Source organism: Schistocerca gregaria, chromosome 11 (assembly GCF_023897955.1).
Source record: "Schistocerca gregaria isolate iqSchGreg1 chromosome 11, iqSchGreg1.2, whole genome shotgun sequence".
Classification (NCBI taxonomy): domain Eukaryota; kingdom Metazoa; phylum Arthropoda; class Insecta; order Orthoptera; family Acrididae; genus Schistocerca; species Schistocerca gregaria.
In genome coordinates this window covers 7085193-7112762 of record NC_064930.1, presented here as the reverse complement: position 1 = coordinate 7112762, position 27570 = coordinate 7085193, and positions in this window count along the sequence as shown.

The following is a 27570-nucleotide window of genomic DNA, read 5'->3' as shown; positions in this document are numbered from 1 at the left end:
ATGTGCTTCGAAACCTACTACTGGTTTCCCAGGAATCGATCAAAGCATAGACAGTTTGAGACATTACTCCCATGGAATAAAAGCCCCACGATGCCTCTTGTATTCAATACCGATGCAATTTCCCTGTTTCTTCAACACTCTGAAGGTCCACAGATTACAGAATGATTCCAGATGTGCTTCGAAAACTACTACTTGTCTCCCAGGAATCGATGAAAGCGTAGACAGTTTGAGACATTACTCCCATGGAAGAAAAGCCTCATGGTGCCTGTTGTATTCAATACCGATGCAATATCTGTGTTTCATCAACACCCTGAAGGACCACAGATTACAGAATACCTCCAGATGTGCTTCGAAACCAACTACTGGTTTCCCAGGAATCGATCAAAGCATAGACAGTTTGAGACATTACACCCATGGAATAAAAGCCCCACGATGCCTCTTGTATTCAATACCGATGCAATTTCCATGTTTCTTCAACAGTCTGAAGGTCCACAGATTACAGAATGCCTCCAGATGTGCTTCGAAAACTACTACTTGTCTCCCAGGAATCGATGAAAGCGTAGACAGTTTGAGACATTACTCCCATGGAATAAAAGGCCCATGGTGCCTGTTGTATTCAATACCGAGGCAATATCTGTGTTTCATCAACACTCTGAAGGACCACAGATTACAGAATACCTCCAGATGTGCTTCGAAACCTACTACTGGTTTCCCAGGAATCGATCAAAGCATAGACAGTTTCAGACATTACTCCCATGGAATAAAAGCCCCATGGTGCCTGTTGTATTCAATACCGATGCAATATCTGTGTTTCATCAACACTCTGAAGGACCACAGATTACAGAATACCTCCAGATGTGCTTCAAAACCTACTACTGGTTTCCCAGGAATCGATCAAAGCATAGACAGTTTGAGACATTACTCCCATGGAATAAAAGCCCCACGATGCCTGTTGTATTCAATACCGATGCAATTTCCCTGTTTCTTCAACACTCTGAAGGTCCACAGATAACAGAATGCCTCCATATGTGCTTCGAAAGCTACTACTTGTCACCCAGGAATCGATGAAAGCGTAGACAGTTTGAGACATTACTCCCATGGAATAAAAGCACCATGGTGCCTGTTGTATTCAATATCGATGCAATATCTGTGTTTCATCAACACTCTGAAGGACCACAGATTACAGAATACCTCCAGATGTGCTTCGAAACCTACTACTGGTTTCCCAGGAATCGATCAAAGCATAGACAGTTTGAGACATTACTCCCATGGAATAAAAGCCCCACGATGCCTCTTATATTCAATACCGATGCAAATTCCCTGTTTCTTCAACACTCTGAAGGTCCACAGATTACAGAAAGCCTCCATATGTGCTTCGAAAACTACTACTTGTCTCCCAGGAATCGATGAAAGCGTAGACAGTTTGAGACATTACGCCCATGGAATAAGATCCCCATGGTGACTGTTGTATTCAATACCGATGCAATATCTGTATTTCATCAGCACTCTGAAGGTCCACAGATTACAGAATGCCTCCAGATGTGCTTCGAGAACTACTACTTGTCTCCCAGGAATCGATGAAAGCATAGACAGTTTGAGAAATTACTCCCATGGAATAAAAACCCCACGATGCCTGTTGTATTCAATACCGATGCAATATCTGTGTTTCATCAACACTCTGAAGGACCACAGATTACAGAATACCTCCAGATATGCTTCGAAAACTACTACTGGTCTTCCAGGAATCGATGAAAGCATAGACAGTTTGAGACATTACTCCCATGGAATAAAAGCCCCACGATGCCTGTTGTACTCAATACCGATGCAATTTCCCTGTTTCTTCAACACTCTGAAGGTCCACAGATTACAGAATGGCTCCATATGTGCTTCGAGAACTACTACTTGTCTGCCAGGAATCGATGAAAGCATCGACAGTTTGAGAAATTACTCCCATGGAATAAAAACCCCACGATGCCTGTTGTACTCAATACCGATGCAATTTCCCTGTTTCTTCAACACTCTGAAGGTCCACAGATTACAGAATGCCTCCATATGTGCTTCGAGAACTACTACTTGTCTCCCAGGAATCGACGAAAGCGCAGACAGTTTGAGAAAATACTCCCATGGAATAAAAGCCCCATGGTGCCTGATGTATTCAATACCGATGCAATTTTCCTGTTTCTTCAACACTCTGAAGGTCCACAGATAACAGAATGCCTCCATATGTGCTTGGAAAACTACTACTTGTCTCCCAGGAATCGATGAAAGCGTAGACAGTTTGAGACATAACTCCCATGGAATAAAAGCCCCATGGTGCCCGTTGTATTCAATACCGATGCAATATCTGTGTTTCTTCAACACTCTGAAGGTCCACAGATTACAGAATGCCTCCAGATGTGCTTCGAGAACTACTACTTGTCTCCCAGGAATCGATGAAAGCATAGACAGTTTGAGAAATTACTCCCATGGAATAAAAACCCCACGATGCCTGTTGTATTCAATACCGATGCAATATCTGTATTTCATCAGCACTCTGAAGGACCACAGATAACAAAATACCTCCAGATATGCTTCGAAAACTACTACTGGTCTTCCAGGAATCGATGAAAGCATAGACAGTTTGAGACATTACTCCCATGGAATAAAAGCCCCACGATGCCTGTTGTACTCAATACCGATGCAATTTCCCTGTTTCTTCAACACTCTGAAGGACCACAGATTACAGAACACCTCCAGATGTGCTTCGAGAACTACTACTTGTCTCCCAGGAATCGACGAAAGCGCAGACAGTTTGAGAAAATACTCCCATGGAATAAAAGCCCCATGGTGCCTGATGTATTCAATACCGATGCAATTTTCCTGTTTCTTCAACACTCTGAAGGTCCACAGATAACAGAATGCCTCCATATGTGCTTGGAAAACTACTACTTGTCTCCCAGGAATCGATGAAAGCGTAGACAGTTTGAGACATAACTCCCATGGAATAAAAGCCCCATGGTGCCCGTTGTATTCAATACCGATGCAATATCTGTGTTTCTTCAACACTCTGAAGGTCCACAGATTACAGAATGCCTCCAGATGTGCTTCGAGAACTACTACTTGTCTGCCAGGAATCGATGAAAGCATAGACAGTTTGAGAAATTACTCCCATGGAATAAAAACCCCACGATGCCTGTTGTACTCAATACCGATGCAATTTCCCTGTTTCTTCAACACTCTGAAGGTCCACAGATTACAGAATGCCTCCATATGTGCTTCGAGAACTACTACTTGTCTCCCAGGAATCGACGAAAGCGCAGACAGTTTGAGAAATTACTCCCATGGAATGAAAGCCCCATGGTGCCTGATGTATTCAATACCGATGCAATTTTCCTGTTTCTTCAACACTCTGAAGGTCCACAGATAACAGAATGCCTCCATATGTGCTTCGAAAACTACTAATTGTCTCCCAGGAATCGATGAAAGCGTAGACAGTTTGAGACATAACTCCCATGGAATAAAAGCCCCATGGTGCCCGTTGTATTCAATACCGATGCAATATCTGTGTTTCATCAACACTCTGAAGGACCACAGATTACAGAATACCTCCAGATGTGCTTCGAAACCTACTGCTGCTTTCCCAGGAATCGATCAAAGCATAGACAGTTTGAAACATTACTCCCATGGAATAAAAGCCCCACGATGTCTGTTGTACTCAATACCGATGCAATTTCCCTGTTTCTTCAACACTCTGAAGGACCACAGATTACAAAATGGCTCCATATGTGCTTCGAGAACTACTACTTGTCTGCCAGGAATCGATGAAAGCATAGACAGTTTGAGAAATTACTCCCATGGAATAAAAACCCCACGATGCCTGTTGTACTCAATACCGATGCAATTTCCCTGTTTCTTCAACACTCTGAAGGTCCACAGATTACAGAATGCCTCCATATGTGCTTTGATAACTACTACTTGTCTCCCAGGAATCGACGAAAGCGCAGACAGTTTGAGAAAATACTCCCATGGAATAAAAGCCCCATGGTGCCTGATGTATTCAATACCGATGCAATTTTCCTGTTACTTCAACACTCTGAAGGTCCACAGATAACAGAACGCCTCCATATGTGCTTCGAAAACTACTACTTGTGTCCCAGGAATCGATGAAAGCGTAGACAGTTTGAGACATAACTCCCATGGAATAAAAGCCCCATGGTGCCCGTTGTATTCAATACCGATGCTATATCTGTGTTTCTTCAACACTCTGAAGGTCCACAGATTACAGAATGCCTCCAGATGTGCTTCGAGAACTACTACTTGTCTCCCAGGAATCGATGAAAGCATAGACAGTTTGAGAAATTACTCCCATGGAATAAAAACCCCACGATGCCTGTTGTATTCAATACCGATGCAATATCTGTATTTCATCAGCACTCTGAAGGAAAACACATTACAGAATACCTCCAGATATGCTTCGAAAACTACTACTGGTCTTCCAGGAATCGATGAAAGCATAGACAGTTTGAGACATTACTCCCATGGAATAAAAGCCCCACGATGCCTGTTGTACTCAATACCGATGCAATTTCCCTGTTTCTTCAACACTCTGAAGGTCCACAGATTACAGAATGGCTCCATATGTGCTTCGAGAACTACTACTTGTCTGCCAGGAATCGATGAAAGCATAGACAGTTTGAGAAATTACTCCCATGGAATAAAAACCCCACGATGCCTGTTGTACTCAATACCGATGCAATTTCCCTGTTTCTTCAACACTCTGAAGGTCCACAGATTACAGAATGCCTCCATATGTGCTTCGAGAACTACTACTTGTCTCCCAGGAATCGACGAAAGCGCAGACAGTTTGAGAAATTACTCCCAAGGAATAAAAGCCCCATGGTGCCTGATGTATTCAATACCGATGCAATTTTCCTGTTTCTTCAACACTCTGAAGGTCCACAGATAACAAAATGCCTCCATATGTGCTTCGAAAACTACTACTTGTCTCCCAGGAATCGATGAAAGCGTAGACAGTTTGAGACATAACTCCCATGGAATAAAAGCCCCATGGTGCCCGTTGTATTCAATACCGATGCAATATCTGTGTTTCATCAACACTCTGAAGGACCACAGATTACAGAATACCTCCAGATGTGCTTCGAAACCTACTGCTGGTTTCCCAGGAATCGATCAAAGCATAGACAGTTTGAGACATTACTCCCATGGAATAAAAGCCCCATGGTGCCGGTTGTATTCAATACCGATGCAATATCTGTGTTACATCAACACTCTGATGGACCACAGATTACAGAATACCTCCAGATGTGCTTCTAAACCTACTACTGGTTTTCCAGGAAACGATCAAAGCATAGACAGTTTGAGACATTACTCCCATGGAATAAAAGCCCCATGGTGCCTGTTGTATTCAATACCGATGCAATATCTGTGTTTCATCAACACTCTGAAGGACCACAGATTACAGAATACCTCCAGATGTGCTTCGAAACCTACTACTGGTTTCCCAGGAATCGATCAAAGCATAGACAGTTTGAGACATTACTCCCATGGAATAAAAGCCCCACGATGCCTGTTGTACTCAATACCGATGCAATTTCCCAGTTTCTTCAACACTCTGAAGGTCCACAGATTACAGAATGCCTCCAGATGTGCTTCGAAAACTCCTACTTGTCTCCCAGTAATCGATGAAAGCGTAGACAGTTTGAGACATTACTCCCATGGAATAAAAGCCCCATGGTGCCTGTTGTATTCAATACCGATGCAATATCTGTGTTTCATCAACACTCTGAAGGACCACAGATTACAGAATACCTCCAGATGTGCTTCGAAACCTACTACTGGTCTCCCAGGAATCGATGAAAGCGTAGACAGTTTGAGACATTACTCCCATCGAATAAAAGCATAATGGTGCCTGTTGTATTCAATACCGATGCAATTTTCCTCTTTCTTCAACACTCTGAAGGTCCACAGATAACAGAATGCCTCCATATGTGTTTCGAAAACTACTACTTGTCTCCCAGGAATCGATGAAAGCGTGAGACATTACTCCCATGGAATAAAAGCCCCATGGTGCCTGTTGTATTTAATATTGATGCAATATCTGTGTTTCATCAACACTCTAAAGGACCACAGATTACAGAATACCATAAGATGTGCTTCGAAACCTACTACTGGTTTCCCAGGAATCGATCAAAGCATAGACAGTTTGATACATTACTCCCATGGAATAAAAGCCCCATGGTGCCTGTTGTATTCAATACCGATGCAATATCTGTGTTTCATCAACACTCTGAAGGACCACAGGTTACAGAATACCTCCAGATGTGCTTCGATACCTACTACTGGTTTCCGAGGAATCGATCAAAGCATAGACAGTTTGAGACATTACTCCCATGGAATAAAAGCCCCACGATGCCTGTTGTACTCAATACCGATGCAATTTCAGTGTTTCTTCAACACACTGAAGGTCCACAGATTAAAGAATGCCTCCAGATGTGCTTCGAAAACTACTACTTGTCTCCCAGGAATCGATGAAAGGGTAGACAGTTTGAGACATTACTCCCATGGAATAAAAGCCCCATGGTGCCCGTTGTATTCAATACCGATGCAATATCTGTGTTTCATCAACACTCTGAAGGACCACAGATTACAGAATACCTCCAGATGTGCTTCGAAACCTACTACTGGGTTCCCAGGAATCGATCAAAGCATAGACAGTTTGAGGCATTACTCCCATGGAATAAAAGCCCCATGGTGCCTGTTGTATTCAACACCGATGCAATATCTGTGTTTCATCAACACTCTGAAGGTCCACAGATAACAGAATGCCTCCATATGTGTTTCGAAAACTACTACTCGTCTCCCAGGAATCGGTGAAGGCGTAGACAGTTTGAGACATTACTCCCATGGAATAAAAGCCCCATGCTGCCTGTTGTATTCAATACCGAAGCAATATCTGTGTTTCATCAACACTCTGATGGACCACAGATTACAGAATACCTCCAGATGTGCTTCTAAACCTACTACTGGTTTCCCAGGAATCGATCAAAACATAGACAGTTTGAGACATTACTCACATGGAATAAAAGTCCCACGATGCCTGTTGTATTCAATACCGATGCAATTTCCATGTTTCTTCAACACTCTGAAGGTCCTCAGATTACAGAATGCCTACAGATGTGCTTCGAAAACTACTACTGGTCTCCCAGGAATCGATCAAAGCATAGACACTTTGAGACATTACTCCCATGGAATAAAAGCCCCATGGTGCCTGTTGTATTCAATACCTATGCAATATCTGTGTTTCATCAACACTCTGAAGGACCACAGATTACAGAATACCTCCAGATGTGATTCGAAACCTACTACTGGTTTCCCAGGAATCGATCAAAGCATAGTCAGTTTGAGACATAACTCCCATGGAAGAAAAGCCCCACGATGCCTGTTGTATTCAATGCCGATGCAATTTCCCTGTTTCTTCAACACACTGAAGCTCCACAGATTACAGAATGCCTCCAGATGTGCTTCGACAACTACTACTGGTCTCCCAGGAATCGAACAAAGCATAGACAGTTTGAGTCATTACTCCCATGGAATAATGGCCCCATGGTGCCTATGGTATTCAATACCGATGCAATATCTGTGTTTCATCAAAACTCTGAAGGTCCACAGATTACAGAATGCCTCCAGATGTACTTCGAAATCTACTACTGGTCTCCCAGGAATCGATCAAAGCATAGACAGTTTGAGACACTACTCCCATGAAATAAAAGCCCCATGGTGCCTGTTGTATTCAATACCGATGCAATATCTGTGTTTCATCAACACTCTGAAGGTCCACAGATTACAGAATGCCTCCAGATGTGCTTCGAAAACTACTACTGGTTTCCCAGAAATCGATCAAATCATAGACAGTTTGAGACATTACTCCCATGGAATAAAAGCCCCACGATGCCTGTTGTATACAATACCGATGCAATTTCCCTGTTTTTTCAACACTCTGAAGGTCCGCAGATTACAGAATGCCACCAGATGTGCTTCGAAAACTACTACTTGTCTCCCAGGAATAGATGAAAGCGTAGACAGTTTGAGACATTACTCCCATGGAATAAAAGCCCCGTGGTGCCTGTTGTATTCAATACCGATGCAATACCTGTGTTTCATCAACACTCTGAAGGACCACAGATTACAGAATAACTCCAGATGTGCTTCGAAATCTACTACTGGTTTCCCAGGAATCGATCAAAGCATAGACAGTTTGAGACATTACTCCCATGGAATAAAAGCCCCATGGTTCCTGTTGTATTCAATCCCGATGCAATATCTGTGTTTCATCAACACTATGAAGGACCACAGATTACAGAATACCTCCAGATGTGTTTCGAAACCTACCACTGGTTTCCCAGGAATCGATCAAAGCATAGACAGTTTGAGACATTACTCCCATGGAATAAAGGCCCCATGGTGCCTGTTGTATTCAATACCGATGCAATATCTGTGTTTCATCAACACACTGAAGGACCATAGATTACAGAATACCTCCAGATGTGCTTCGAAACCTACTACTGGTTTCCCAGGAATCGATCAAAGCATAGACAGTTTGAGACATTACTCCCATGGAATAAAAGCCCCACGATGACTGTTGTATTCAATACCGATTCAATTTCCCTGTTTCTTCAGCACTCTGAAGGTCCACAGGTAACAGAATGCCTCCATATGTGCTTCGAAAACTACTACTTGTCTCCCAGGAATCGATGAAAGCGTAGACAGTTTGAGACATTACTCCCATGGAATAAAAGCCCCATGGTGCCTGTTCTATTCAATACCGATGCAATATCTGTGTTTCATCAACACTCTGAAGGTCCCCAGATTACAGAATGCCTCCAGATGTGCGTCGAAAACTACTACTGGTTTCCCAGGAATCGATCAAAGCATAGACAGTTTGAGACATTACTCCCATGGAATAAAAGCCCCACGGTGCCTGTTGTATTCAATACCGATGTAATATCTGTGTTTCATCAACACTCTGAAGGACCACAGATTACAGAATACCTCCAGATGTGCTTCGAAACCTACTACTGGTTTCCCAGGTATCGATCAAAGCATAGACAGTTTGAGACATTACTCCCATGGAATAAAAGCCCCACTATGACTGTTGTATTCAATACCGATGCAATTTCCCTGTTTCTTCAACACTCTGAAGGTCCACACATAACAGAATGCCTCCATATGTGGTTCGAAAACTACTACTTGTCTCCCAGGAATCGATGAAAGCGTACACAGTTTGAGACATTACTCCCATGGAATAAAAGCCCCATGGTGCCTGTTGTATTCAATACCGATGCAATATCTGTGTTTCATCGACACTCTGAAGGACCACAGATTACAGAATACCTCCAGATGTGCTTCGAAACCTACTACTGGTTTCCCAGGAATCGATCAAAGCATAGACAGTTTGAGACATTACTCCCATGGAATAAAAGCCACACGATGCCCGTTGTATTCAATACCGATGCAATTTCCCTGTTTCTTCAACACTCTGAAGGTCCACAGATTACAGAATGCCTCCAGATGTGCTTCGAAAACTACTACTTGTCTCCCAGGAATCGATGAAAGCGTAGACAGTTTGAGACATTACTCCCATGGAATAAAAGCCCCATGGTGCCTGTTGTATTCAATACCGATGCAATATCTGTGTTTCATCAACACTCTGAAGGACCACAGATTACAGAATACATCCAGATGTGCTTCGAAACCTACTACTGGTTTCCCAGGAATCGATCAAAGCATAGACAGTTTGAGACATTACTCCCATGGAATAAAAGCCCCATGGTCATGTAGTATTCAATACCGATGCAATATCTGTGTTTCATCAACACTCTGAAGGTCCCCAGATTACAGAATGCCTCCAGATGTGCTTAGAAAACTACTACTGGTCTCCCAGGAGTCGATCAAAGCATAGACAGTTTGAGACACTACTCTCATGGAATAAAAGCCCCATGGTGCCTGTTGTATTCAATACCGATGCAATATCTGTGTTTCATCAACACTCTGAAGGTCCACAGATTACAGAATGCCTCCAGATGTGCTTCGAAAACTACTACTGGTTTCCCAGGAATCGATCAAAGCATAGACAGTTTGAGACATTACTCCCATGGAATAAAAGCCCCATGGTGCCTGTTGTATTCAATACCGATGCAATATCTGTGTTTCATCAACACTCTGAAGGACCACAGATTACAGAATACCTCCAGATGTGCTTCGAAACCTACTACTGGTTTCCCAGGAATCGATCAAAACATAGACAGTTAGAGACATTACTCCCATGGAATAAAAGCCACACGATGCCTGTTGTATTCAATACCGATGCAATTTCCCTGTTTCTTCAACACTCTGAAGGTCCACATATTACAGAATGCCTCCAGATGTGCTTCGAAAACTACTACTTGTCTCCCAGGAATCGATGAAAGCGTAGACAGTTTGAGACATTACTCCCTAGGAATAAAAGCCCCCTGGTGCCTGTTGTATTCAATACCGATGCAATATCTGTGTTTCATCAACACTCTGAAGGACCACAGATTACAGAATACTTCCAGATGTGCTTCGAAACCTACTACTGGTTTCCCAGGAATCGATCAAAGCATAGACAGTTTGAGACATTACTCCCATGGAATAAAAGCCCCATGGTGCCTGTTGTATTCAATACCGATGCAATATCTGTGTTTCATCAACACTCTGAAGGACCACAGATTACAGAATACCTCCAGATGTGCTTCGAAACTTACTACTGGTTTCCCAAGAATCGATCAAAGCATAGACAGTTTGAGACATTACTCCCATGGAATAGAAGCCCCACGATGACTGTTGTATTCAATACCGATGCTAATTCCCTGTTTCTTCAACACTCTGAAGGTCCACAGATTACAGAATACCTCGAGATGTGCTTCGAAAACTGCTACTGTTCTCCCAGGAATCGATCAAAGCATAGACAGTTTGAGACATTACTCCCATGGAATAAAAGCCCCATGGTGCCTGTTGTATTCAATACCGATGCAATATCTGTGTTTCATCAACACTCTGAAGGTCCACAGATTACAGAATGCCTCCTGATGTGCTTCGAAAACTACTACTGGTCTCCCAGGAATCGATCAAAGCATAGACAGTTTGAGACATTACTCCCATGGAATAAAAGCCCCATGGTGCCTGTTGTATTCAATACCGATGCAATATCTGTGTTTCATCAACACTCTGAAGGACCACAGATTACAGAATACCTCCAGATGTGCTTCGAAACCTACTACTGGTTTCCCAAGAATCGATCAAAGCATAGACAGTTTGAGACATTACTCCCATGGAATAGAAGCCCCACGATGACTGTTAAATTCAATACCGATGCTAATTCCCTGTTTCTTCAACACTCTGAAGGTCCACAGATTACAGAATACCTCGAGATGTGCTTCGAAAACTGCTACTGTTCTCCCAGGAATCGATCAAAGCATAGACAATTTGAGACATTACTCCCATGGAATAAAAGCCCCATGGTGCCTGTTGTATTCAATACCGATGCAATATCTGTGTTTCATCAACACTCTGAAGGTCCACAGATTACAGAATGCCTCCTGATGTGCTTCGAAAACTACTACTGGTCTCCCAGGAATCGATCAAAGCATAGACAGTTTGAGACATTACTCCCATGGAATAAAAGTCCCATGGTGCCTGTTGTATTCAATACCGATGCAATATCTGTGTTTCATCAACACTCTGAAGGACCACAGATTACAGAATACCTCCAGATGTGCTTCGAAACCTACTACTGGTTTCCCAGGTATCGATCAAAGCATAGACAGTTTGAGACATTACTCCCATGGAATAAAAGCCCCACTATGACTGTTGTATTCAATACCGATGCAATTTCCCTGTTTCTTCAACACTCTGAAGGTCCACACATAACAGAATGCCTCCATATGTGGTTCGAAAACTACTACTTGTCTCCCAGGAATCGATGAAAGCGTACACAGTTTGAGACATTACTCCCATGGAATAAAAGCCCCATGGTGCCTGTTGTATTCAATACCGATGCAATATCTGTGTTTCATCAACACTCTGAAGGACCACAGATTACAGAATACCTCCAGATGTGCTTCGAAACCTACTACTGGTTTCCCAGGAATCGATCAAAGCATAGACAGTTTGAGACATTACTCCCATGGAATAAAAGCCACACGATGCCCGTTGTATTCAATACCGATGCAATTTCCCTGTTTCTTCAACACTCTGAAGGTCCACAGATTACAGAATGCCTCCAGATGTGCTTCGAAAACTACTACTTGTCTCCCAGGAATCGATGAAAGCGTAGACAGTTTGAGACATTACTCCCATGGAATAAAAGCCCCATGGTGCCTGTTGTATTCAATACCGATGCAATATCTGTGTTTCATCAACACTCTGAAGGACCACAGATTACAGAATACATCCAGATGTGCTTCGAAACCTACTACTGGTTTCCCAGGAATCGATCAAAGCATAGACAGTTTGAGACATTACTCCCATGGAATAAAAGCCCCATGGTCATGTAGTATTCAATACCGATGCAATATCTGTGTTTCATCAACACTCTGAAGGTCCCCAGATTACAGAATGCCTCCAGATGTGCTTAGAAAACTACTACTGGTCTCCCAGGAGTCGATCAAAGCATAGACAGTTTGAGACACTACTCTCATGGAATAAAAGCCCCATGGTGCCTGTTGTATTCAATACCGATGCAATATCTGTGTTTCATCAACACTCTGAAGGTCCACAGATTACAGAATGCCTCCAGATGTGCTTCGAAAACTACTACTGGTTTCCCAGGAATCGATCAAAACATAGACAGTTTGAGACATTACTCCCATGGAATAAAAGCCCCATGGTGCCTGTTGTATTCAATACCGATGCAATATCTGTGTTTCATCAACACTCTGAAGGACCACAGATTACAGAATACCTCCAGATGTGCTTCGAAACCTACTACTGGTTTCCCAGGAATCGATCAAAACATAGACAGTTAGAGACATTACTCCCATGGAATAAAAGCCACACGATGCCTGTTGTATTCAATACCGATGCAATTTCCCTGTTTCTTCAACACTCTGAAGGTCCACATATTACAGAATGCCTCCAGATGTGCTTCGAAAACTACTACTTGTCTCCCAGGAATCGATGAAAGCGTAGACAGTTTGAGACATTACTCCCTAGGAATAAAAGCCCCCTGGTGCCTGTTGTATTCAATACCGATGCAATATCTGTGTTTCATCAACACTCTGAAGGACCACAGATTACAGAATACTTCCAGATGTGCTTCGAAACCTACTACTGGTTTCCCAGGAATCGATCAAAGCATAGACAGTTTGAGACATTACTCCCATGGAATAAAAGCCCCATGGTGCCTGTTGTATTCAATACCGATGCAATATCTGTGTTTCATCAACACTCTGAAGGACCACAGATTACAGAATACCTCCAGATGTGCTTCGAAACCTACTACTGGTTTCCCAGGAATCGATCAAAGCATAGACAGTTTGAGACATTACTCCCATGGAATAAAAGCCCCATGGTGCCTGTTGTATTCAATACCGATGCAATATCTGTGTTTCATCAACACTCTGAAGGACCACAGATTACAGAATACCTCCAGATGTGCTTCGAAACTTACTACTGGTTTCCCAAGAATCGATCAAAGCATAGACAGTTTGAGACATTACTCCCATGGAATAGAAGCCCCACGATGACTGTTGTATTCAATACCGATGCTAATTCCCTGTTTCTTCAACACTCTGAAGGTCCACAGATTACAGAATACCTCGAGATGTGCTTCGAAAACTGCTACTGTTCTCCCAGGAATCGATCAAAGCATAGACAGTTTGAGACATTACTCCCATGGAATAAAAGCCCCATGGTGCCTGTTGTATTCAATACCGATGCAATATCTGTGTTTCATCAACACTCTGAAGGTCCACAGATTACAGAATGCCTCCTGATGTGCTTCGAAAACTACTACTGGTCTCCCAGGAATCGATCAAAGCATAGACAGTTTGAGACATTACTCCCATGGAATAAAAGCCCCATGGTGCCTGTTGTATTCAATACCGATGCAATATCTGTGTTTCATCAACACTCTGAAGGACCACAGATTACAGAATACCTCCAGATGTGCTTCGAAACCTACTACTGGTTTCCCAAGAATCGATCAAAGCATAGACAGTTTGAGACATTACTCCCATGGAATAGAAGCCCCACGATGACTGTTGTATTCAATACCGATGCTAATTCCCTGTTTCTTCAACACTCTGAAGGTCCACAGATTACAGAATACCTCGAGATGTGCTTCGAAAACTGCTACTGTTCTCCCAGGAATCGATCAAAGCATAGACAATTTGAGACATTACTCCCATGGAATAAAAGCCCCATGGTGCCTGTTGTATTCAATACCGATGCAATATCTGTGTTTCATCAACACTCTGAAGGTCCACAGATTACAGAATGCCTCCTGATGTGCTTCGAAAACTACTACTGGTCTCCCAGGAATCGATCAAAGCATAGACAGTTTGAGACATTACTCCCATGGAATAAAAGTCCCATGGTGCCTGTTGTATTCAATACCGATGCAATATCTGTGTTTCATCAACACTCTGAAGGACCACAGATTACAGAATACCTCCAGATGTGCTTCGAAACCTACTACTGGTTTCTCAGGAATCGATCAAGCATAGAGAGTTTGAGACATTACTCCCATGAAATAAAAGCCCCACGATGCCTGTTGTATTCAATACCGATGCAATTTCCCTGTTTCTTCAACACTCTGAAGGTCCACATGTAACAGAATGCCTCCATATGTGCTTTGAAAACTACTACTTGTCTCCCAGGAATCGATGAAAGCGTAGACAGTTTGAGACATTACTCCCATGGAATAAAAGCCCCATGGTGCCTGTTGTATTCAATACCGATGCAATATCTGTGTTTCATCAACACTCTGATGGACCAGAGATTACAGAATACCTCCAGATGTGCTTCTAAACCTACTACTGGTTTCCCAGGAATCGATCATAGCATAGACAGTTTGAGGCATTACTCCCATGGAATAAAAGCCCCATGGTGCCTGTTGTATTCAATACCGATGCAATATCTGTGTTTCATCAACACTCTGAAGGTCCACAGATAACAGAATGCCTCCATATGTGCTTCGAAAACTACTACTTGTCTCCCAGGAATCGATGAAAGCGTAGACAGTTTGAGACATTACTCCCATGGAATAAAAGCCCCATGGTGCCTGTTGTATTCAATACCGATGCAATATCTGTGTTTCATCAACACTCTGATGGACCAGAGATTACAGAATACCTCCAGATGTGCTTCTAAACCTACTACTGGTTTCCCAGGAATCGATCATAGCATAGACAGTTTGAGGCATTACTCCCATGAAATAAAAGCCCCACGATGCCTGTTGTATTCAATACCGATGCAATTTCCCTGTTTCTTCATCACTCCGAAGGTCCACAGATTACAGAATGCCTCCATATGTGCTTCGAAAACTACTACTCGTCTCCCAGGAATCGATGAAGGCGTAGACAGTTTGAGACATTACTCCCATGGAATAAAAGCCCCATGGTGCCTGTTGTATTCAATACCGATGCAATATCTGTGTTTCATCAACACTCTGAAGGACCACAGATTACAGAATACCTCCAGATGTGCTTCGAAACCTACTACTGGTTTCTCAGGAATCGATCAAGCATAGAGAGTTTGAGACATTACTCCCATGAAATAAAAGCCCCACGATCCCTGTTGTATTCAATACAGATGCAATTTCCCTGTTTCTTCAACACTCTGAAGGTCCACATATAACAGAATGCCTCCATATGTGCTTCGAAAACTACTACTTGTCTCCCAGGAATCGATGAAAGCGTAGACAGTTTGAGACATTACTCCCATGGAATAAAAGCAACACGATGCCTGTTGTACTCAATACCGATACAATTTCCCTGTTTCTTCAACACTCTGAAGGTCCACAGATTAAAGAATGCCTCCAGATGTGCTCCGAAAACTACTACTTGTCTCCCAGGAATCGATGAAAGCGTAGACAGTTTGAGACATTACTCCCATGGAATAAAAGCCCCATGGTGCCTGTTGTATTCAATACCGATGCAATATCTGTGTTTCATCAACACTCTGAAGGACCACAGATTACAGAATACCTCCAGATGTGCTTCGATCAAGCACTACTACTGGTTTCCCACGATCGATCAAAGCATAGACAGTTTGAGGCATTACTCCCAAGGAATAAAAGCCCCATGGTGCCTGTTGTATTCAATACCGATGCAATATCTGTGTTTCATCAACACTCTGAAGGACCACAGATTACAGAATACCTCCAGATGTGCTTCGATCAAGCACTACTACTGGTTTCCCACGATCGATCAAAGCATAGACAGTTTGAGGCATTACTCCCATGGAATAAAAGCCCCATGGTGCCTGTTGTATTCAATACCGATGCAATATCTGTGTTTCATCAACACTCTGAAGGTCCACAGATAACAGAATGCCTCCATATGTGCTTTGAAAACTACTACTTGTCTCCCAGGAATCGATGAAAGCGTAGACAGTTTGAGACATTACTCCCATGGAATAAAAGCCCCATGGTGCCTGTTGTATTCAATACCGAAACAATATCTGTGTTTCATCAACACTCTGATGGACCACAGATTACAGAATACCTCCAGATGTGCTTCCAAACCTACTACTGGTTTCCCAGGAATCGATCAAAGCATAGACAGTTTGAGACATTACTCCCATGGAATAAAAGCCCCATGGTGCCTGTTGTATTCAATCCCGATGCAATATCTGTGTTTCATCAACACTATGAAGGACCACAGATTACAGAATACCTCCAGATGTGTTTCGAAACCTACCACTGGTTTCCCAGGAATCGATGAAAGCGTAGACAGTTTGAGACATTACTCCCATGGAATAAAAGCCCCATGGTGCCTGTTGTATTCAATACCGATGCAATATCTGTGTTTCATCAACACTCTGAAGGACCACAGATTACAGAATACATCCAGATGTGCTTCGAAACCTACTACTGCTTTCCCAGGAATCGATCAAAGCATAGACAGTTTGAGACATTACTCCCATGGAATAAAAGCCCCATGGTCATGTTGTATTCAATACCGATGCAATATCTGTGTTTCATCAACACTCTGAAGGTCCCCAGATTACAGAATGCCTCCAGATGTGCTTAGAAAACTACTACTGGTCTCCCAGGAGTCGATCAAAGCATAGACAGTTTGAGACACTACTCTCATGGAATAAAAGCCCCATGGTGCCTGTTGTATTCAATACCGATGCAATATCTGTGTTTCATCAACACTCTGAAGGTCCACAGATTACAGAATGCCTCCAGATGTGCTTCGAAAACTACTACTGGTTTCCCAGGAATCGATCAAAGCATAGACAGTTTGAGACATTACTCCCATGGAATAAAAGCCCCATGGTGCCTGTTGTATTCAATACCGATGCAATATCTGTGTTTCATCAACACTCTGAAGGACCACAGATTACAGAATACCTCCAGATGTGCTTCGAAACCTACTACTGGTTTCCCAGGAATCGATCAAAACATAGACAGTTAGAGACATTACTCCCATGGAATAAAAGCCACACGATGCCTGTTGTATTCAATACCGATGCAATTTCCCTGTTTCTTCAACACTCTGAAGGTCCACATATTACAGAATGCCTCCAGATGTGCTTCGAAAACTACTACTTGTCTCCCAGGAATCGATGAAAGCGTAGACAGTTTGAGACATTACTCCCTAGGAATAAAAGCCCCCTGGTGCCTGTTGTATTCAATACCGATGCAATATCTGTGTTTCATCAACACTCTGAAGGACCACAGATTACAGAATACTTCCAGATGTGCTTCGAAACCTACTACTGGTTTCCCAGGAATCGATCAAAGCATAGACAGTTTGAGACATTACTCCCATGGAATAAAAGCCCCATGGTGCCTGTTGTATTCAATACCGATGCAATATCTGTGTTTCATCAACACTCTGAAGGACCACAGATTACAGAATACCTCCAGATGTGCTTCGAAACCTACTACTGGTTTCCCAGGAATCGATCAAAGCATAGACAGTTTGAGACATTACTCCCATGGAATAAAAGCCCCATGGTGCCTGTTGTATTCAATACCGATGCAATATCTGTGTTTCATCAACACTCTGAAGGACCACAGATTACAGAATACCTCCAGATGTGCTTCGAAACTTACTACTGGTTTCCCAAGAATCGATCAAAGCATAGACAGTTTGAGACATTACTCCCATGGAATAGAAGCCCCACGATGACTGTTGTATTCAATACCGATGCTAATTCCCTGTTTCTTCAACACTCTGAAGGTCCACAGATTACAGAATACCTCGAGATGTGCTTCGAAAACTGCTACTGTTCTCCCAGGAATCGATCAAAGCATAGACAGTTTGAGACATTACTCCCATGGAATAAAAGCCCCATGGTGCCTGTTGTATTCAATACCGATGCAATATCTGTGTTTCATCAACACTCTGAAGGTCCACAGATTACAGAATGCCTCCTGATGTGCTTCGAAAACTACTACTGGTCTCCCAGGAATCGATCAAAGCATAGACAGTTTGAGACATTACTCCCATGGAATAAAAGCCCCATGGTGCCTGTTGTATTCAATACCGATGCAATATCTGTGTTTCATCAACACTCTGAAGGACCACAGATTACAGAATACCTCCAGATGTGCTTCGAAACCTACTACTGGTTTCCCAAGAATCGATCAAAGCATAGACAGTTTGAGACATTACTCCCATGGAATAGAAGCCCCACGATGACTGTTGTATTCAATACCGATGCTAATTCCCTGTTTCTTCAACACTCTGAAGGTCCACAGATTACAGAATACCTCGAGATGTGCTTCAAAAACTGCTACTGTTCTCCCAGGAATCGATCAAAGCATAGACAATTTGAGACATTACTCCCATGGAATAAAAGCCCCATGGTGCCTGTTGTATTCAATACCGATGCAATATCTGTGTTTCATCAACACTCTGAAGGTCCACAGATTACAGAATGCCTCCTGATGTGCTTCGAAAACTACTACTGGTCTCCCAGGAATCGATCAAAGCATAGACAGTTTGAGACATTACTCCCATGGAATAAAAGTCCCATGGTGCCTGTTGTATTCAATACCGATGCAATATCTGTGTTTCATCAACACTCTGAAGGACCACAGATTACAGAATACCTCCAGATGTGCTTCGAAACCTACTACTGGTTTCTCAGGAATCGATCAAGCATAGAGAGTTTGAGACATTACTCCCATGAAATAAAAGCCCCACGATGCCTGTTGTATTCAATACCGATGCAATTTCCCTGTTTCTTCAACACTCTGAAGGTCCACATGTAACAGAATGCCTCCATATGTGCTTTGAAAACTACTACTTGTCTCCCAGGAATCGATGAAAGCGTAGACAGTTTGAGACATTACTCCCATGGAATAAAAGCCCCATGGTGCCTGTTGTATTCAATACCGATGCAATATCTGTGTTTCATCAACACTCTGATGGACCAGAGATTACAGAATACCTCCAGATGTGCTTCTAAACCTACTACTGGTTTCCCAGGAATCGATCAAAGCATAGACAGTTTGAGACATTACTCCCATGGAATAGAAGCCCCACGATGACTGTTGTATTCAATACCGATGCTAATTCCCTGTTTCTTCAACACTCTGAAGGTCCACAGATTACAGAATACCTCGAGATGTGCTTCGAAAACTGCTACTGTTCTCCCAGGAATCGATCAAAGCATAGACAGTTTGAGACATTACTCCCATGGAATAAAAGCCCCATGGTGCCTGTTGTATTCAATACCGATGCAATATCTGTGTTTCATCAACACTCTGAAGGTCCACAGATTACAGAATGCCTCCTGATGTGCTTCGAAAACTACTACTGGTCTCCCAGGAATCGATCAAAGCATAGACAGTTTGAGACATTACTCCCATGGAATAAAAGCCCCATGGTGCCTGTTGTATTCAATACCGATGCAATATCTGTGTTTCATCAACACTCTGAAGGACCACAGATTACAGAATACCTCCAGATGTGCTTCGAAACCTACTACTGGTTTCCCAAGAATCGATCAAAGCATAGACAGTTTGAGACATTACTCCCATGGAATAGAAGCCCCACGATGACTGTTGTATTCAATACCGATGCTAATTCCCTGTTTCTTCAACACTCTGAAGGTCCACAGATTACAGAATACCTCGAGATGTGCTTCGAAAACTGCTACTGTTCTCCCAGGAATCGATCAAAGCATAGACAATTTGAGACATTACTCCCATGGAATAAAAGCCCCATGGTGCCTGTTGTATTCAATACCGATGCAATATCTGTGTTTCATCAACACTCTGAAGGTCCACAGATTACAGAATGCCTCCTGATGTGCTTCGAAAACTACTACTGGTCTCCCAGGAATCGATCAAAGCATAGACAGTTTGAGACATTACTCCCATGGAATAAAAGTCCCATGGTGCCTGTTGTATTCAATACCGATGCAATATCTGTGTTTCATCAACACTCTGAAGGACCACAGATTACAGAATACCTCCAGATGTGCTTCGAAACCTACTACTGGTTTCTCAGGAATCGATCAAGCATAGAGAGTTTGAGACATTACTCCCATGAAATAAAAGCCCCACGATGCCTGTTGTATTCAATACCGATGCAATTTCCCTGTTTCTTCAACACTCTGAAGGTCCACATGTAACAGAATGCCTCCATATGTGCTTTGAAAACTACTACTTGTCTCCCAGGAATCGATGAAAGCGTAGACAGTTTGAGACATTACTCCCATGGAATAAAAGCCCCATGGTGCCTGTTGTATTCAATACCGATGCAATATCTGTGTTTCATCAACACTCTGATGGACCAGAGATTACAGAATACCTCCAGATGTGCTTCTAAACCTACTACTGGTTTCCCAGGAATCGATCATAGCATAGACAGTTTGAGGCATTACTCCCATGGAATAAAAGCCCCATGGTGCCAGTTGTATTCAATACCGATGCAATATCTGTGTTTCATCAACACTCTGAAGGTCCACAGATAACAGAATGCCTCCATATGTGCTTCGAAAACTACTACTCGTCTCCCAGGAATCGATGAAGGCGTAGACAGTTTGAGACATTACTCCCATGGAATAAAAGCCCCATGGTGCCTGTTGTATTCAATACCGATGCAATATCTGTGTTTCATCAACACTCTGAAGGACCACAGATTACAGAATACCTCCAGATGTGCTTCGAAACCTACTACTGGTTTCTCAGGAATCGATCAAGCATAGAGAGTTTGAGACATTACTCCCATGAAATAAAAGCCCCACGATCCCTGTTGTATTCAATACAGATGCAATTTCCCTGTTTCTTCAACACTCTGAAGGTCCACATATAACAGAATGCCTCCATATGTGCTTCGAAAACTACTACTTGTCTCCCAGGAATCGATGAAAGCGTAGACAGTTTGAGACATTACTCCCATGGAATAAAAGCAACACGATGCCTGTTGTACTCAATACCGATACAATTTCCCTGTTTCTTCAACACTCTGAAGGTCCACAGATTAAAGAATGCCTCCAGATGTGCTCCGAAAACTACTACTTGTCTCCCAGGAATCGATGAAAGCGTAGACAGTTTGAGACATTACTCCCATGGAATAAAAGCCCCATGGTGCCTGTTGTATTCAATACCGATGCAATATCTGTGTTTCATCAACACTCTGAAGGACCACAGATTACAGAATACCTCCAGATGTGCTTCGATCAAGCACTACTACTGGTTTCCCACGATCGATCAAAGCATAGACAGTTTGAGGCATTACTCCCATGGAATAAAAGCCCCATGGTGCCTGTTGTATTCAATACCGATGCAATATCTGTGTTTCATCAACACTCTGAAGGACCACAGATTACAGAATACCTCCAGATGTGCTTCGATCAAGCACTACTACTGGTTTCCCACGATCGATCAAAGCATAGACAGTTTGAGGCATTACTCCCATGGAATAAAAGCCCCATGGTGCCTGTTGTATTCAATACCGATGCAATATCTGTGTTTCATCAACACTCTGAAGGTCCACAGATAACAGAATGCCTCCATATGTGCTTTGAAAACTACTACTTGTCTCCCAGGAATCGATGAAAGCGTAGACAGTTTGAGACATTACTCCCATGGAATAAAAGCCCCATGGTGCCTGTTGTATTCAATACCGAAACAATATCTGTGTTTCATCAACACTCTGATGGACCACAGATTACAGAATACCTCCAGATGTGCTTCTAAACCTACTACTGGTTTCCCAGGAATCGATCAAAGCATAGACAGTTTGAGACATTACTCCCATGGAATAAAAGCCCCATGGTGCCTGTTGTATTCAATCCCGATGCAATATCTGTGTTTCATCAACACTATGAAGGACCACAGATTACAGAATACCTCCAGATGTGTTTCGAAACCTACCACTGGTTTCCCAGGAATCGATGAAAGCGTAGACAGTTTGAGACATTACTCCCATGGAATAAAAGCCCCATGGTGCCTGTTGTATTCAATACCGATGCAATATCTGTGTTTCATCAACACTCTGAAGGACCACAGATTACAGAATACATCCAGATGTGCTTCGAAACCTACTACTGCTTTCCCAGGAATCGATCAAAGCATAGACAGTTTGAGACATTACTCCCATGGAATAAAAGCCCCATGGTCATGTTGTATTCAATACCGATGCAATATCTGTGTTTCATCAACACTCTGAAGGTCCCCAGATTACAGAATGCCTCCAGATGTGCTTAGAAAACTACTACTGGTCTCCCAGGAGTCGATCAAAGCATAGACAGTTTGAGACACTACTCTCATGGAATAAAAGCCCCATGGTGCCTGTTGTATTCAATACCGATGCAATATCTGTGTTTCATCAACACTCTGAAGGTCCACAGATTACAGAATGCCTCCAGATGTGCTTCGAAAACTACTACTGGTTTCCCAGGAATCGATCAAAGCATAGACAGTTTGAGACATTACTCCCATGGAATAAAAGCCCCATGGTGCCTGTTGTATTCAATACCGATGCAATATCTGTGTTTCATCAACACTCTGAAGGACCACAGATTACAGAATACCTCCAGATGTGCTTCGAAACCTACTACTGGTTTCCCAGGAATCGATCAAAACATAGACAGTTAGAGACATTACTCCCATGGAATAAAAGCCACACGATGCCTGTTGTATTCAATACCGATGCAATTTCCCTGTTTCTTCAACACTCTGAAGGTCCACATATTACAGAATGCCTCCAGATGTGCTTCGAAAACTACTACTTGTCTCCCAGGAATCGATGAAAGCGTAGACAGTTTGAGACATTACTCCCTAGGAATAAAAGCCCCCTGGTGCCTGTTGTATTCAATACCGATGCAATATCTGTGTTTCATCAACACTCTGAAGGACCACAGATTACAGAATACTTCCAGATGTGCTTCGAAACCTACTACTGGTTTCCCAGGAATCGATCAAAGCATAGACAGTTTGAGACATTACTCCCATGGAATAAAAGCCCCATGGTGCCTGTTGTATTCAATACCGATGCAATATCTGTGTTTCATCAACACTCTGAAGGACCACAGATTACAGAATACCTCCAGATGTGCTTCGAAACCTACTACTGGTTTCCCAGGAATCGATCAAAGCATAGACAGTTTGAGACATTACTCCCATGGAATAAAAGCCCCATGGTGCCTGTTGTATTCAATACCGATGCAATATCTGTGTTTCATCAACACTCTGAAGGACCACAGATTACAGAATACCTCCAGATGTGCTTCGAAACTTACTACTGGTTTCCCAAGAATCGATCAAAGCATAGACAGTTTGAGACATTACTCCCATGGAATAGAAGCCCCACGATGACTGTTGTATTCAATACCGATGCTAATTCCCTGTTTCTTCAACACTCTGAAGGTCCACAGATTACAGAATACCTCGAGATGTGCTTCGAAAACTGCTACTGTTCTCCCAGGAATCGATCAAAGCATAGACAGTTTGAGACATTACTCCCATGGAATAAAAGCCCCATGGTGCCTGTTGTATTCAATACCGATGCAATATCTGTGTTTCATCAACACTCTGAAGGTCCACAGATTACAGAATGCCTCCTGATGTGCTTCGAAAACTACTACTGGTCTCCCAGGAATCGATCAAAGCATAGACAGTTTGAGACATTACTCCCATGGAATAAAAGCCCCATGGTGCCTGTTGTATTCAATACCGATGCAATATCTGTGTTTCATCAACACTCTGAAGGACCACAGATTACAGAATACCTCCAGATGTGCTTCGAAACCTACTACTGGTTTCCCAAGAATCGATCAAAGCATAGACAGTTTGAGACATTACTCCCATGGAATAGAAGCCCCACGATGACTGTTGTATTCAATACCGATGCTAATTCCCTGTTTCTTCAACACTCTGAAGGTCCACAGATTACAGAATACCTCGAGATGTGCTTCGAAAACTGCTACTGTTCTCCCAGGAATCGATCAAAGCATAGACAATTTGAGACATTACTCCCATGGAATAAAAGCCCCATGGTGCCTGTTGTATTCAATACCGATGCAATATCTGTGTTTCATCAACACTCTGAAGGTCCACAGATTACAGAATGCCTCCTGATGTGCTTCGAAAACTACTACTGGTCTCCCAGGAATCGATCAAAGCATAGACAGTTTGAGACATTACTCCCATGGAATAAAAGTCCCATGGTGCCTGTTGTATTCAATACCGATGCAATATCTGTGTTTCATCAACACTCTGAAGGACCACAGATTACAGAATACCTCCAGATGTGCTTCGAAACCTACTACTGGTTTCTCAGGAATCGATCAAGCATAGAGAGTTTGAGACATTACTCCCATGAAATAAAAGCCCCACGATGCCTGTTGTATTCAATACCGATGCAATTTCCCTGTTTCTTCAACACTCTGAAGGTCCACATGTAACAGAATGCCTCCATATGTGCTTTGAAAACTACTACTTGTCTCCCAGGAATCGATGAAAGCGTAGACAGTTTGAGACATTACTCCCATGGAATAAAAGCCCCATGGTGCCTGTTGTATTCAATACCGATGCAATATCTGTGTTTCATCAACACTCTGATGGACCAGAGATTACAGAATACCTCCAGATGTGCTTCTAAACCTACTACTGGTTTCCCAGGAATCGATCATAGCATAGACAGTTTGAGGCATTACTCCCATGGAATAAAAGCCCCATGGTGCCTGTTGTATTCAATACCGATGCAATATCTGTGTTTCATCAACACTCTGAAGGTCCACAGATAACAGAATGCCTCCATATGTGCTTCGAAAACTACTACTCGTCTCCCAGGAATCGATGAAGGCGTAGACAGTTTGAGACATTACTCCCATGGAATAAAAGCCCCATGGTGCCTGTTGTATTCAATACCGATGCAATATCTGTGTTTCATCAACACTCTGAAGGACCACAGATTACAGAATACCTCCAGATGTGCTTCGAAACCTACTACTGGTTTCTCAGGAATCGATCAAGCATAGAGAGTTTGAGACATTACTCCCATGAAATAAAAGCCCCACGATCCCTGTTGTATTCAATACAGATGCAATTTCCCTGTTTCTTCAACACTCTGAAGGTCCACATATAACAGAATGCCTCCATATGTGCTTCGAAAACTACTACTTGTCTCCCAGGAATCGATGAAAGCGTAGACAGTTTGAGACATTACTCCCATGGAATAAAAGCAACACGATGCCTGTTGTACTCAATACCGATACAATTTCCCTGTTTCTTCAACACTCTGAAGGTCCACAGATTAAAGAATGCCTCCAGATGTGCTCCGAAAACTACTACTTGTCTCCCAGGAATCGATGAAAGCGTAGACAGTTTGAGACATTACTCCCATGGAATAAAAGCCCCATGGTGCCTGTTGTATTCAATACCGATGCAATATCTGTGTTTCATCAACACTCTGAAGGACCACAGATTACAGAATACCTCCAGATGTGCTTCGATCAAGCACTACTACTGGTTTCCCAGGATCGATCAAAGCATAGACAGTTTGAGGCATTACTCCCATGGAATAAAAGCCCCATGGTGCCTGTTGTATTCAATACCGATGCAATATCTGTGTTTCATCAACACTCTGAAGGTCCACAGATAACAGAATGCCTCCATATGTGCTTCGAAAACTACTACTCGTCTCCCAGGAATCGATGGATGCGTAGACAGTTTGAGACATTACTCCCATGGAATAAAAGCCCCATGGTGCCTGTTGTATTCAATACCGAAACAATATCTGTGTTTCATCAACACTCTGATGGACCACAGATTACAGAATACCTCCAGATGTGCTTCTAAACCTACTACTGGTTTCCCAGGAATCGATCAAAGCATAGACAGTTTGAGACATTACTCCCATGGAATAAAAGCCCCATGGTGCCTGTTGTATTCAATCCCGATGCAATATCTGTGTTTCATCAACACTATGAAGGACCACAGATTACAGAATACCTCCAGATGTGTTTCGAAACCTACCACTGGTTTCCCAGGAATCGATCAAAGCATAGACAGTTTGAGACATTACTCCCATGGAATAAAAGCCCCATGGTGCCTGTTGCATTCAATACCGATGCAATATCTGTGTTTCATCAACACTCTGAAGGACCACAGATTACAGAGTACCTCCAGATGTGCTTCGAAACCTACTACTGGTCCCAGGAATCGATCAAATCATAGACAGTTTGAGACATTACTCCCATGGAATAAAAGCCCCACGATGCCTGTTGTATACAATACCGATGCAATTTCCCTGTTTTTTCAACACTCTGAAGGTCCGCAGATTACAGAATGCCTCCAGATGTGCTTCGAAAACTACTACTTGTCTCCCAGGAATAGATGAAAGCGTAGACAGTTTGAGACATTACTCCCATGGAATAAAAGCCCCGTGGTGCCTGTTGTATTCAATACCGATGCAATACCTGTGTTTCATCAACACTCTGAAGGACCACAGATTACAGAATAACTCTTGATGTGCTTCGAAATCTACTACTGGTTTCCCAGGAATCGATCAAAGCATAGACAGTTTGAGACATTACTACCTTGCAATAAAAGCCCCATGGTGCCTGTTGTATTCAATCCCGATGCAATATCTGTGTTTCATCAACACTATGAAGGACCACAGATTACAGAATACCTCCAGATGTGTTTCGAAACCTACCACTGGTTTCCCAGGAATCGATCAAAGCATAGACAGTTTGAGACATTACTCCCATGGAATAAAAGCCCCATGGTGCCTGTTGTATTCAATACCGATGCAATATCTGTGTTTCATCAACACTCTGAAGGACCACAGATTACAGAATACCTCCAGATGTGCTTCGAAACCTACTACTGGTTTCCCAGGAATCGATCAAAGC